Below are 14,885 nucleotides of genomic sequence, written 5' to 3' on the forward strand. Positions count from 1 at the left end.
GCCTAACAGGCAGTGTCTTCTATGTGGATCATAGTTCTTGGCATTGCTATTTGTCCTCTTACGTCCTTAACCACTCAGCTCCCAGGCCTCTGATTTTTGCTTTCAGAGTTTGAATTAAACCATCAACAAAGTTCAGTGGTAGACATAAGTGTGTGTTGGTTGGGGGAAACGTGGGAGGGTCTGAAGGAGCCTCTTCCAGATCTGAGAGGACCTCTGATGTCCCCACCTTCTGAAAATGGTGGTACCTACAGAAGTGGAAAAACCACAGGGCTCTAGATTTAGACCAGCAGATCCTGGTTCTGATTCCGTCTCTGTTCCTTTGCCGCTGCACCAGCTGGGCCGTGATATTCTCTGCCTGCTTCTCTGACCTGCTATCAGGTGCTAGATTTTGAATTCCAGCACAGTGCCCAACACAGTGGATCCCCACCCTGGCTATCCATCAAAATCACCTGGGAACTTGTATTTACCAAAGACCAGAACGGAACCAGGCATCACAACTCTGTAAAGCTCTCCAGGTGATGCTAGAGTACAGCTGGGACTGAGAAATGTTGCATAGAGTAGAGCCTCATTAAATATTCATTCCATCCCTTCTTCAAAGAAGCATCAAGGGATCCCATATTGAGTAACTTTTGTTTGAGGTGGGTGACCTGATTTATTTGAGCAATATGACTACGAATATATTAGCCAAGGCTTCTTTCCCTCCTCCCCCCTGCCTTCAGGCAAACTGGGGTATTTGGTTCTGGAAAGTGGTTTTCAAACTCAGCCTGACCCCTCCTCATTCCAACACATTGTATTCTGAGTGCTGGAAAAGGCCTGTCTCCTGCTTGGAGATGTGATATTCTTTGGATTTGGTTTTGCTTTTTCTGTTCGTTTCTGGGCAGAGTGCTGTTAACCATTTATGCAAGACCCTCTACCCAGCCGGCAAGTCCTCAGGATTCCTGGGAATGCCTGATCTCTGTCCCCCTCCTAGAAAGGGTAGTAGCTCTCCAGGGCTGGTGCCGAAGACTTGACATTGCCCAAGGGCCTGGAGGCTCTGCACTTCTGGAAGGTTCAGGTAATTTTACATCTATTAGATAATTAATATTTTCTTGAGAAAATCTTCTACTCAGTTGGCTTCCCCCACCCCTGAGTTCACCTCAAGTTTATCTTAAAGTGGGAAAAAGTGTTATGTTCTAGACAGAGCTTTTAAAGCTTAATGTCCCTAGGTACTGCCTGGGGACTTGTTAAAATGCAGGTTCTGATTCAGTGGGTGGTAGGGTGGGCCTAGGATCTGCATTTCTAACAAGTTACCAGGAGAGACTTATGCTACTGATTTTAAGCCTCACAGGTTCTAAAACCTTTATCTTCTTCCTGCTTCTGCTTTCTTTGTCTCATCTCCCCAAGTTCAGGAGTAACAGATGTGGAATGTCATAGAGCAAAAAGAATTGGTCAATTTTGTGCACTTCTTTGTCAGTATTGTGTGGCAGCTGCAGTGTGACTGCAGACATAGTACGTAGTAGCCGTTAGCATAGTGTCACAGGAAAATTCCAGATTCAGGTATTACATTGTAACCTTCAGGCTTCTTCTTTATCCTCAAACTAATTGAGCCTCATGGAACATTCTGGAATAGGTAGCAATTATTATTACTAGGATAAGGATTAGTTTGAAAATTTATAACATTTATCGTTTTTATTTAATGTAGGTCTTTTTCCGATTACATCAATAATACACGTAAATAATAGAAAAATTTAGAAACCCTAAGGTAACCCAGACAACAAATAAAAATAACTCTTAACCCTGCCACATAGTTGTCCTCTTAACATTTTTGTTTTCTTTCCAGTATTATTTCTACATACAATTCCATTCCCTCCTTACCATTTGGAGGAAATTATACACATAATTTGTAACCTTAATATGTCATGATCATTTCCACATACTATTAATTACATTTTTCTCTCCAACACGACTCTTAGTAGCTATGTAGTATTTCATCATAAGGATATATCATTATATATTTAACCGATTTCCTATTGTTTTCAGTTTTTCACCACTGCAAATAATGCTGAGATCAGTGGTTTTATGTACTTGTCTATTTATTTCCTTCAGCTTGATTTTTTTTTTACTTGAAATTGGTAAGTCAAAGATTATGCATCTCTTTAGAGCTTTTAATATGTGTAGAAGGATGGAGCCAAGTTCCCTCCAGTCTGGTAGGAGTTAGATCAGGGCAGCGATCATCATTCCTATTTCATGTGAGGGCTTGTCACCAGGAGTACCAGAGTATCACTGGAGAAGCTCAGAGTAGACACCCCCCACTGACGCTGCAGCTCATGGCCAGTGTCTGTTGACTTGTGGCACACTGGGTGAGACCATCTTTGGGTCATTAAGGCTGACCTAGGAACATTTTACTCCCTGGATCTGTGAAGGTATCTATACTTTGAAAGAAAAAGGGAAAGGGAGAAGAAATGTACTCACATAGTATCTCCCAAACTTTAGACTGAGAGTCAAAATATGCCCAGAACCTGAGTACTTCTCACCATTTGGCTCATCTGCCATCCTGGCTGAAGCCCCATTCTCTCTTACCCGAATGATTGCAGTAGGTTTCCTCACTGAACTTCCTGCTCTGCCCTTATCCCCTTGCAGTTTATTCTCAACACAGCAGCCAGAATGATCCTATTGAGACATAAATCTGAACATGTCAGTCCTGTGTTCAAAACTCTGTACAGCTCCTTGTTTGTCTCAGAGTAAAGGTCATAGCCCTTACACAACCTAAAAAGCCCTCCCCCAGTACAGGATCTCCACTATATCTCTGACCTCACCTCCTGCCCTCTCTCCCCTACCTCCCCTGCTTTGTTGGAACATGTCAGGCTTACTCCTACTCCTGCTTCTCTACCTGGAATGTTCTTCCTCTGGATATCTACATGGCTAGCTGCCCACCTCCAAGTCTTTGCTCCAATATCACCTTCTCAACAACGCCTACCCCAGCAATCCTATTGCACTGGTAATCCTCCTTCCTGGCCCTCAGTGTTCCAGACCTGTCTTTCCCTACTATATTTTCTTTTTTCCATGGTGTTAAATACTATGTTTTATTATTTTAATAAGTTCACACTGTCTCCTATATATTAAGAATAATCTGGATTTGGGGGGATGGGAGCAGCTCAAGGGGAGAACATCCTATATAATTTACTTTTTTATTCTGTTTTTTTGACTGTGGAAATAAAAATTTTAAAAAAAGACCACCCAAAAGAGAACAGGCAAAGGCTGTTTATTCAGAGCTTGCTGGAACAAGGGAGTCAGCCACTATCACTTGCCTTTGGTGAGACTCCAAGGCAGGGAGGGAAGAGGGAAACCTTTACAGTGAAGAAAGGGAAGGCTTTAGGGCTCCTTTAATTGGAAGCCACTGGCTCAAGGAAGCTGGAGGCAGGCTAACTAGAGGTAGCTTCTTGCATGGTTAGTTTGGGAAGCATATCTGGCTTTCATTGGCCTGAGCTAGAAGTGGGGGCAAAAATTAGGAAAGCTGGTAGGTTACTGACCATTTGGGCTGATTGGTCAGAGTTCTATTTTCATACATGGTCTGGCTATTTAGCCTCTCCTAGCTATTGTAAATCTCCATGACATAGTGAACTTTGTCTTTTGTTGACTGAAGTAACCCCAGTGCCTAGAGGGATGTCTGCCAGTAAAAGGCACTCAATCTTTGTTAAATTATGTGTTGCATTTGGCCTACATTACCTTGTTTAGTCCTCATGACAAGATAACATCTTGTCTTCCACATTTTCTAGAGAACAAATGGGGCTCAGAGAGACTAGACATCTTGCCCAAGTTCACTTCACCAGTGGGTGAGGAAGCCAGGGTTCCTGCATAGATCCACCTGACCATAAAGCAAGTATCCCTCCCCAGTAGCTGTTTATAGTTAGTTCATGGGAAACAGAGGGGTGGGGGAACTTGCCCAGTCTACTTTGTGGCTGGAGCAGGATGTGCGCCGTCTTCAGATGTCTCCGAAATTTCAGCCAAAACTTTTAATAGATGTTTAACCTCTTCTAACATCAGCCTGCACTGATGAATGACAGCTGGTAGCAAGAATTTGGGTTCCTAGAAGGAGAATTTTCCTTCAGTACCTACTCCTGACTGTGGGAAATCGAGTGAGGAATTTATTCTACATCAGAGTTTGGGTGATGATCTCAGGCACCAAAGCTGATTTCTAAGGCCCCTGGTTCAGGCAGCTCTGTATGCGTGTGTGCACATGCTCATGTGCCCTAAATTTGCATCACATTCTTGGAACTTTTCAAATTAAAGTGTTGCTATGGTAACTCTCACGGTTGTCATTTCTTGATTTGTTGTTGTCAGCCATTTCGGTTTCCCATCCCTTAATAATTATGGAATCAAATTCACTTTTTCAGAAGTAGACCCCAGTGACAGCCGGGCAAAGGCCAAAGAGAGGATGTGATGTGGTAAAGGGAAGTAGATGTCAGAGAACTCACACCGGAGTTGGAAGCCATGTTCATGTGAACAGACTCTGCCAGCTAAGATAGTTAGACCATTCAATCCCTACTATGTGCTGAGCTGCCTACTGTGTGCTGAACGTAGCCACTCCACCAGGCAAACTTGAGATGCTCCACCACCAACTATCTTAACAATAGAGCCAGGATTTGATTCTGGATCTTTCTGGGTCTAGATCTGTGTTCTACTTCGCCATTCCAGGAGTCAGTACAAGAACTTTGAGACCCCTTTTAGGAGCTCACAAGTACTTTTTCCACAAGGGTTCCAAAGGCTGTGGTAGGCTGTGGCTAAGTGGAGGGCTGGCTTTAATTCAGTGTCGGAGAGAACATCCTACCAAACAGTGGACGACTGTTCACCATTATGGGAAGAGTATAAGCAAGAGCTGTTCAGGTATTGAGGAGAAGCTTCCTTCAGAGGGTGGGCAGGTGGACTCACTGCCCTCTTTCAAGATTCAGTTACAGAATGGTTGGCTCCCTTTGGTGGGGCTGCTCATTTTGATATTCAGCACCATTAAGTATACTGATTAATCAGTGAGTGAGCTGTGCCCAGGACTAGGTGTTATTTGGGACAGAAGGGCAGGGGAGTCCACCCAACTTCAAGGTACTTATGATAGAATTAAGAGTATTACCAGACATCATGAATTTAAGAGCAGACTGACCTCAGTTTAAATCCTTGCTGAGCCATCTCTAGCCCACACATTCTCAGTTTTGGCACCAATGGCTAGATAATACTTTGCTGTTCCTGGTTGAGATCTACTGTGTTAGCTTGTATGACCTTTGGCAGATTAAACAACCTCTATGTCTTAGCTCTTTGCTATTTAATATGAAATAACACCCGCTTTCAGTATGAAATAGAATAACATTAAGCAAGTTTCTAGCACAGAATCTGGCATATAGTAGACACATCAGAAAAAGAACTCTCATGCCCAAGGTGACTGAGGAAAGCAAGGGCAGCTTTGAAAGGAAGTGTTTGGGGTCAGACTTAAAGGATGAAAACATGTTCTTGGAAAGAACAAGAAATACTGTGATCGTTATTATTCCTCCTTCTACACTGTCTTTCCTTTGCCTGTCACTCCCTCTTCTCCCCTATAAAGTCAGCCAAAGAGATTCTCTGAGACTCTCAGACCCTGAGAGCAGTAGTTTGGCTCCCTTTTAACAGTCCCTGTGCCTACGGCTTTGGGCAGGTGCTTAAATTTGCTCCCATACCTGGAGTAAGCCAACAGCAGGCCCTGTTTCCCTGTCTTGTTAAGTATGAGTTGAAAATTTGTCTCCATGCAGCTTCTTTGCGAGAAAATGCACTGAGTAAGCATTCAGATCTGGCTTGGACATGATAGGAGCTACAAATGCAGCTGAATATTTCATGAAGACCTTTTCATACCACATGCTCTGCTCTTAGGGAAGGAACAAGGGAAAGAGCACAGGCTGGCGAGTTAGACTAGTTTGGTCTGAGCCCTGACTCTTTTGTGGAACTTTAGGGGAAAGTCCCTTAACTACCTTGAGCCTCAGTTTCCTCATCTGTGAAATGCAGAGGCGTTTGGAATTTGGAATTTGGAATTTCTTGTGAGGGCTACAGGAAGTAACATAGGCAAAGTACTTGTCAGGATGCTTGGAACATAGTAGTAGCTTAGTAAATGTTCTCCACTTGGAGCCTTCCTGTTCTTTTCTGTGAACTTGTGTTTTTAGGGAAAATATTATCCTTCTGAGTGACATAGGTCAATTGGGCTCAGGGTAGCCTACCAGCCTACTCCTTTGAACCTAAGCTTTGGGATCAGGCCCAGCGTCTGCGGGGAGTTCACCAGTTGGTCCCCTTCTGAAGACTGGATGTAGAGAATTCTCTCTGCCCCTGTAGCCCAGCTGAGCACACTGGAAATTAGAAAATAAGCAACCTATCCGAAGGCTGGTTTAAAATATAGAGGTGACAAGCAGATAGATGCCTGTCTAGCCTTTGTACAAAGATGAGTAATTAGAAGCCAAAATATCAGCCCGATGAGGCTCCCCTGCCCCAGGGCCTGCCCCAGCCCCAGGCCAGACCTTCACTTCTGTTCCTACCAGGGAGCCAGGGTTGCTGTAATGAAAACAAGATGAGTGTGGTGTTTTGTAACTATTTTTATACCTACATCAGACTTGATGTTAGTACTTCTGAATTATTTAACATTTTTCTTTCTCAGCTGGCCTCTCCAGCAAGTTTTTCTCTCCGGGCGGAGGGAATTGTTCTTTGGGAAACAATGGAGGCAGACACACAGTGGCTGCAGGCCTTCTGCTTTCCTGTGGGGAGAATCACATTATTAGGTGTCCTGCTATGAACCAGGGGCCTCATATTAAAATTAGGTGGCAGGTGTTTTTGTCTCTATTTTACAGATAGAAAATGAAGGCTCTGAGAGGTTAAGTAGCTCACCTAAGACCACACAGAAGAAAGTGAGGGAGTCAGGATTCAAATTCAGGTCTTTCTGACTCCAGAGCTGGTGCTGCTTCTGAGATGGGCTCTTTCCTTTACCTCGTGTGTGTGTGTGTGTGTGTGTGTGTGTGTGTGTGTGTGTGTAGGCGTAGGCTAATGCCACTGGTTAGTTGATGGTGCACCATGTCATATCACCCCTAAACAGTGTGGGAAAAGGGACCTCAGAGGCTGAGAAATCAGAAGTGGGGATGAGGGAGTCTTTTGGTGCAAATACTGCAGAGTTGGATAATGGGAAAACTGTTGCTGCTTTTAGTATTAGGACCCTTCGGTGCACTCGGAAGGCCCTGCTTCTGCCAGCACCACTTGTGGGTTAAGAGCCCCTCCCTCACAGTCCAGCCATCATCTTTAAAGTGGTATCATCAGCACCTTGGGCCTCTTTGAAGGGGGTGATGATTGGCAGCTCTAAACACCCTGGACAATGGGAGGGAGTGAACTAGACCCTTATTATCTGCTTCTCATAATTAAAGTCCATCATAGACTGTTAATGGGTATTTTGAAATAGACATCCAGACTTGAAAGGAATCCTACTGTAGATTGAGATCAAGTCTCCTTGCAGATGTACTTTCTTACTGATAATCTGTTTTTATTTCAGAGCCAGGGAAGATTACACATTTTTCTATATTCTGCCCCTTTCGCTCCTATTTAATTATGGATGACCTCAAGGCGATTCTCTTTTAAGCATTTTAAACTCTTCATTCTACCTTGGTGAAAACCCTGGTGGAATTATCATTTGGACTCTCTGTGGAAGATAGGCCTCTGAAAATTAGCCAGGGACACTTACTCAAAAGTGCCAATCGTTAAATGCACTGGGACAAAACAGTTGTTAGCAATATTAATAACAGCTGTATTTTGATAGGAATGCACCTTATGACCATTTCAAGTGATATCACTTTCCGTTAAATGCAGGAATATCTGACATGGGTAAATTCCTTGACATTAAATTCCATATAGCTATATGAAATACTAGGTCTCCTTCACATGTATGTGTATTAAAACAGCCCTAACATTTTTTTTTTCTGGATGCATCTATTTATGAAAACATGCAGACTAGGTAGTGGAATGACATTTTAAAATGGCTTCTTACGTGAAATAATTTGCTTTAAAGTTTTATGAGCATTTTAAAAAATGACCAATGCATTTTCAAATGTCTCCATTCGTGATTTTGCAGGGAGAGGAGGGAGAATCACATTTTAAAAATACCTACCATGTGCCAGATGCTTTTATGCATGCCTCATCTCACCTAACACACACACACAAACACTGTAGGAATAGACATTATCGGCCTGGTTTTCACTTATAGCAAAGCTGAGGCTCTGGAAGGTTAAGTAACATTCCTAGGCTACTATTTGTAGAATTAGAATTGAACCTAGGTTTATCTAACTCTGGAGTGCATGCTTTTACCTCTGTTCATACTGGCTCCTGGAACTGGGTTTTAAGCATTTTTTCCATATTACATGTGTACGTGTGGGTATGTGGGTGTGTGGAGAAGGTACGTTGAGAGTAGCTTTTTTTTTTTCCCATGAGGGAGAAGAATACACACACAAATAAACTGGTGTGCGTACAAGTAAGTCTGAGAGATGCCAAAGTGGGCAGATTAAATGTGTTCTTGCATTGCAAGAATTCTCTAAGCCTTTACTATGCCAGTGTGATTCTCCAAGAGACATAAAAAGCACAGAGTCCTCAGCTTCCAATGTTAGAGTTTGTTGTTGCTCTTGTTGTTTTAATGTTTGTAGAATATCTCCTAAGAGAAGGGTTCCTTCAAAAACTCTTTGGGAACTCAATTCCATAGAATAATGAATGAACAAGATTATGATCACTGTCCCCATCTTAGAGAGATGGTCAGAACAGAAGGCAGGTCTGTACAGACTGATTGCTGACCTTCTCAGGAGGCTGCAAGCCTGCCTTCTCTTTCTGATGCATTAGTCACTCAGATAAATGGAGTAGTTTTCTGTTCTAATTCTTTCCAACCTATTATATCGGAAACATCAAAGAATTTATATACAAAGAATAAAGATTTACATTTTTTTTGTATGTTAAGTCTTTAGGAAGTAGAAAAACCTTTACCTTGTATTGTGAGAAGGATTTACAATTGTTGAAAGAGCTAGAAGACAAAGATAAGCTTTTAAAATAATATATGGAATGAAGAGAACATGGTGGGTTGGAATCAAAATATTTAAATCTGTCTTATTCCATTAAGGGCACAAAAAAAATGGTTTCTCATATTTTCTCTCTCATCGGTACACACACACACACACACACACACACACACACAGAGTATCACACATGAAGTCTCATACCTTAAACCTTCACACCTTGGTTCTAGAAGGGAACCGAGGAATAACTTGGCTCACTTATGTTGCTGGAGCAACTGAGAACTCAGAAAAGGAAGGGCCTTGCCTGAACCCACATCAGACCAAGGGATGGAGGCAGGGATGGTGGCTAACATATTTTAAACTCTTAACTATGTGCCAGAGCCTAATCTATTTATCTCCTTACTACCAGACTAGGAGGTGGTTATTATTTTCACCTCAAACTGAGGAAATGAGGCTGAGAAATGAATGAGGCCTTTGACTGACTGGTAACTGGCCATATAAGTGGGTTTTGAACCCAGTGTGAAGTCTATACATATCATATGTCAAGTCCAGAATGCAGGTTTCTTGACTACCAATCTGATTTTACCATGTCACTCACTCCTGCACCCCTGCCCATAACTCAAAGGAAAGATTTAGGGATTGACTGGGTTTCCTTCTAATGAGGCAGGAAGGACCACATCCATCCCTGTGCTGTGGTTGCTGTGGGTGCCGTTCCAAACATGGAGGAAGGGAGCTGAGCGTGTACCTGTGGGTGTGAGCTGCTTGGCTTCCTTATTCCCAATTGCTTAGGTGATTTATAAGCAATGGGGTGAGTCACGAGCAGACAAAGGCCACTGACTCAGCACACAGAGGGAGGTACCCCTGTGTTCTTAATTCCATGGCTTGCCGGGGGTGGTTTTCAGTTCTTTAAAAAGCCAGGTAGGTTTTTATCTCTCTCACTGCTTTAGAAATGAATTTGTCCTGAAGGTAGGAGAATGGTTCAGCTGCCATCTATGGTCTTCTTTCTACCATATGCTTCAAATATTTATAAGTTAAGCATATTATAAACATGTAATGTAAGCAATCCAATGAATTTGGGTTCCTTTAGAGTCAGCACCTGGGGAGGCGACACATTTATTCAAGTGATACTGTCAATTCTAGACACAAGGTTGGACTTCTTTTTGAGAATTTGGGTATTCAGTCATTCATTCACAAAGTCTTTCAATTCATATTGCCAGTCTTGATGGTGGGCCAAGTCAGGGGAAAAGATAACCTCTGCTTTAAAGGAGGTCACAGTATACTGGGAGACATAGCCACGTGACAGAGTGATTAAAGAGGGGGAGCATACAAGAGGGTCAGCTACCTCTGCATGGAGGCAATCAGGGAAGGTGTCACAGAGGACGTGAAGCTTGAACTGTGTTGAAGGGTAATCAGAGTTAGGCAGGGGAACAGTTGAGGACATTCCAGGTAGAGGGAACAGCACATACGGATACATAGGAAAATGAGAAATGAAGTTATTTCAGTTGCGCTCGAGCAGAAGATGTTGTACTGGGTAATGGAGTGGTGGTACAAGGGACAAAAGATGGGAGATGTTTGTAAGAGCCAACATTGACCTTCAGAGCTAGCTTATAAGCACATGGTTTGCTCTGATTCATCAGATAGAAGTGGCATCAACCAATAGTATCGGAAATCCTGATGTTCTCCATATGGCAGTCCCAGTATCTTTTGCATATTTAAAAAAATCAGTTGCACCTTAAAGAAGCAGGTTTACCACCATTGAAAAGACCTCCCCAAAGAGATATTCTAGACCTGTACTTTTAAGTAGAAGTTCTCTACAATAATGGAGAGTCAAGAGTATCATCTAGGATGGCATGAGACATGAATACTGTTCTTCGAAGGGCTGTATAATTCTGTAAACACAGAACTTAAACACCACATTTCAAAGTCAAAGTTTTAAAACCAAAATGCAAAATTGAAATTTCTTCTACTTAGTGCTCTCCCTGATACATATTGTCAGGTTCGATGTTTCCTGCAAATCTTTAAGTTCAGACAACAACATCCAGGCACTAGAAGGCATATTAGGAATCAGCCCCACATGAGCCACTCATGACCCAGAGAAAGAAACTGAAGTCCAGAGAAGCTGGCTGGCCTGCTCATCGCTGCTTAGCTTTCTCTTGCATCACAGAACCTTGGCGCTACAACTTAATCTGCGGGCTAAAGAAAACTGTAGACATAGCTCCAAAACTTACATAAGAGTCAATGGCTTGAAATACATCTGCCTTTAAAGAGCACAAATAAAGTTCTTTTAAGTGATCCCTTCAGCACAGCACAAATGTGCTAAACATTGACATTCTTATGCCAGCCGTCAGATGAGGCTCTTGGTTAACTACTTTTCAGATATCTGTTTTGCCTTTAATGTTATACAGTATTGATGTATTGATCAGGGCACAACCCGCAGTGTACCTTGGCTAACCTGTCCTGTGTTCCTACCAGATAGGGAATAACCGTGTGAGTGGTGAGAGAGCACCAAGGTTACATTTGTCTGCAGCGTCTGTCTTTTTCTTTGCAGTTGTCTGATAATGCTCTAAAGTCCTGATTGTACCCGAGACATAGTACGTACGTGAGTCTTGCCCGAGAGCGGTATTGATGGCAGGCACACCCTCTCGTGTATAGAGCGGAGGCCTGGAATGGAACCTGCCACTGACCAGCTCTGACGTGGGGCACATTATCCATACTTTGCTGAGTCTCAGTTTCTCCATTTGTAAAACTTGGTCTTAATACCATCCTCATTAGGTTATTATGGGGGCGAAATGATATATATGTAAAACTCTCAGCAGCATATTGCTTCACATAGTAAGATAACATTTTAATAAATGGTAAGTAGCAGTGTTATTTTTGTCAAATTTTCATGTCATAGCTAAATATTTTTTTTTTAAATAAGCGCATGAAATGATGCCCAGCATCATTAGTCATTAGGGGAGTATAAATTGAAACCACAGTGAGATATGACTTCAAACTTGCTCGAGTGCCTGCAAGGAAAATAACTGATCATATTGAATGTTGGCAAGAAGATGGAGCAAAAGAAATGTAAAATGGTACTACCATGGAGAACAGTTTGGCAGCTTCTTAAAAATTTCAGTATAACAATGGACTATTACTCAGCCAGCCATAAAAAAGTGAAATCCTACTATTTGCAACAACGTGGATGTACCTAGAGGTTATTATGCTTAGTGAGATATGTCAAACAGAGAAAAATAAATACTGTATGATAATACTGTATGATTTCACTTCTATGAAGAATCTAAGGAGCAAAAAGAACAAACTAAATGAAGACAGATTCACAGATACAGAGGACAATCTGGTGACTGCCAGAGGGAAGAGAGGTTGAGGGCCTGAGAGAAAAAAGGTGAAGGGATGAAGAAGTACAAATTAGTAATTACAAAATAGTCACAGGGATGTAGAGTACAGCATAGGGAATATAGTCAATAGTAATGTGATGGCTATGTGTAGAGCCAGATGGGTGATGGAGTAATTGGAGGGATCACTTCATAAACTATATAGATGTCTAACCAATGTACTATATGTTTGAAACTAAAATAAATAAATAAATAAATAAATAAAAATGGAAAGTTTAACATATACCTATCTTATGACGCCAGCCATTCCTCTCCTAGGTACTTACCCAAGAGAAATGAAAGCATATTTACGTATAAAAATATGTACTGGAATGTTTATAGCAACTTCATTAGTAATAGCAAAAAAGTATAAATAACCCAAATTTTCATCAACTGGTGAATGGGTAAACAAATGGTGGTAAATCCATACAATGAAATACTACTTAGCAATAAAAATGAGTGAATTCATGATAAACCCAACAACATAAATCTATCTCAAAATAATTGTGCCGAGTTGAAAAAAAAAACAGACAAAAAAGAGTATGTGCTGTATGGTTTCATTTATATAAAAATTCTGCAAAATACAACAAAGTCACGTATTATGATATAAAGCAAATATATGTTTCCCTGGAGAAAGGAGAGGATGAGAGGTTATGGGGAAACCTTTGGAGGTGACCGATATGTTCACTATCTTGATTGTAGTGATATTTTCACAGTTGTATACTAATATCAAGACTCATGAAGTTAAACAATTTAAACATGAACGGTATTGCTCAATAATTGCTTAATTATCACTCAATAAAGTTTTTTTTTAGTTAACATCCACTACAAGGAAAGACAAATAGCATTCTCAAAAGCCAATATTTGTTTATAAGATGATGAGATAGCTTCAGATGCTTCTGCAATGAGTGGAGCTGCACTCCCAGTTCTACCACTTGGTGTGTTACTTAGGGCAAGTTACTTAAACCTCTCCGAGTTGTAGTTTTCTATATGGAAGTGGACAGGGTGAACCATTGCATCCATCACACCATCACTACAGTATGTAAAGCTCTTAGCAGAGTCTAGATATAGTAGATGCCCCAAATTACTCTCTATAATGATAGTATGATTTTATTGCTTTCACATTTGTAGAGTACTTAGATAGCCAAACCAGCTGCAAATGGATGAAAATTCTTATGAATCAGCCTGAGTGAAAACTGAAATACTCTGTACTTCCTTGGGGCATGGACAGGAATGCTTCCAATGTGTTCTGCAACAGATTTTTTCTTAATTGATTAAGTTTGCTTTAATTTCACAGACACCAGTTCCATTCAGCAGAATTCTTCAAGGGCTTGAGAGGACTTCCCCCAAAAAGTGACTAATCATAGCATCTTAAAATCAAATGAGACAGGAACAATCTCTCATCTGACATTGTCCTTTGACAGAGACAACAACTGAGGCCAGGGAAGGAAGGTGCCTTGTCCAAGGTTATAAAGTTGTGGGGTCAGGAGTGAACCAGGTCTCCTGGCCACCCAACTAGCATGCTTGCCTTTGTACCACGTGACCCCTCCCTTTAAGCCAGACTGCATTTCACAGATAGAACAGTGGCAAGGTCAGCTGAGGCCAAGTCACAATCATCAGAATTAATGGATTCTGAATGAATGAGGTTTTCTGCCCAAATCTTGGATTCAAGGGGCTCAGGAGGCAGCAGGCCAAGGTTTTAGCATTCTTCTTGAATGATTCGAGCAGTACTCTCTGGTTGGGTTCCATCTTTCTACTCAGCCTCTTTGTCTCTGCTACGTGTTTCAGAACTATTTATATAAGATTGCTTTGGGAATGCCTGCTTAAAAAAATAATTGAAAATCCAGTTGCATTTTTATTGCTTTGGCCATAACATGTAGGGCTAAAAGAGTTACATCTGTTTCCAGTAGCAAGCAGCTTGGAAAAGTATATTATAAGAGACCCAATTCCAGAAGATTGACACAGGAACTTTTAGGTAGAACATGGATACCTGCCTATGCATTCAGTTCTTAGCATCTTACTAGTGAACATAAGTAGTAATAAGAAGTGTTCAGATGGTGTCTTTACAGCCTTTCCTCCTCCAGGTCCTTGGACTAACCCCGTGGGATTGGTTGACAGTATTATTATATTCCTGGGTGACTGAGGAAAATGAGACTCAGGATTTCAGTGGCTCCTCAAGACTACCAGATCCTGTGAAGCAGCCCTTGAACCCAAGTCTTCCAATGCAGAATCCCAGCCCTTTACTGTTCCAGGCCAGCTATTCTGGGATTTCTCTTACGATTTTAGCCTCAAAAGGAGTGCCTTCCAGTGCATGTGTACTTGTGCATGTGAATGTATGTACATGCATGTGTGTGCCTGTGTGCATGGGTGGGGTGCAGGGCAGGGCCAACGGTGTTCTTTTTTTGCCATCAAGGGCAAAGTTCAGCTGCTTTTTGAAATATGGAGATAAATTATATATAGCTCGCGTTTCTGTGACTCCTTATTATTCAAT

The 14,885-nt window shown here is 41.7% G+C and overlaps 1 protein-coding gene across 12 annotated transcripts in view; it reads left to right on the forward strand.

Annotated features, from left to right (window-relative positions):
* TENM4 (teneurin transmembrane protein 4) overlaps window positions 1-14,885 on the forward strand; it is a 690,656-nt gene that overhangs the window by 10,352 nt on the left and 665,419 nt on the right. The gene's annotated exons all lie outside the window — the stretch shown is intronic.

Source organism: Rousettus aegyptiacus, unplaced genomic scaffold (genome assembly GCF_014176215.1).
Source record: "Rousettus aegyptiacus isolate mRouAeg1 unplaced genomic scaffold, mRouAeg1.p scaffold_m13_p_5, whole genome shotgun sequence".
NCBI lineage: Eukaryota > Metazoa > Chordata > Mammalia > Chiroptera > Pteropodidae > Rousettus > Rousettus aegyptiacus.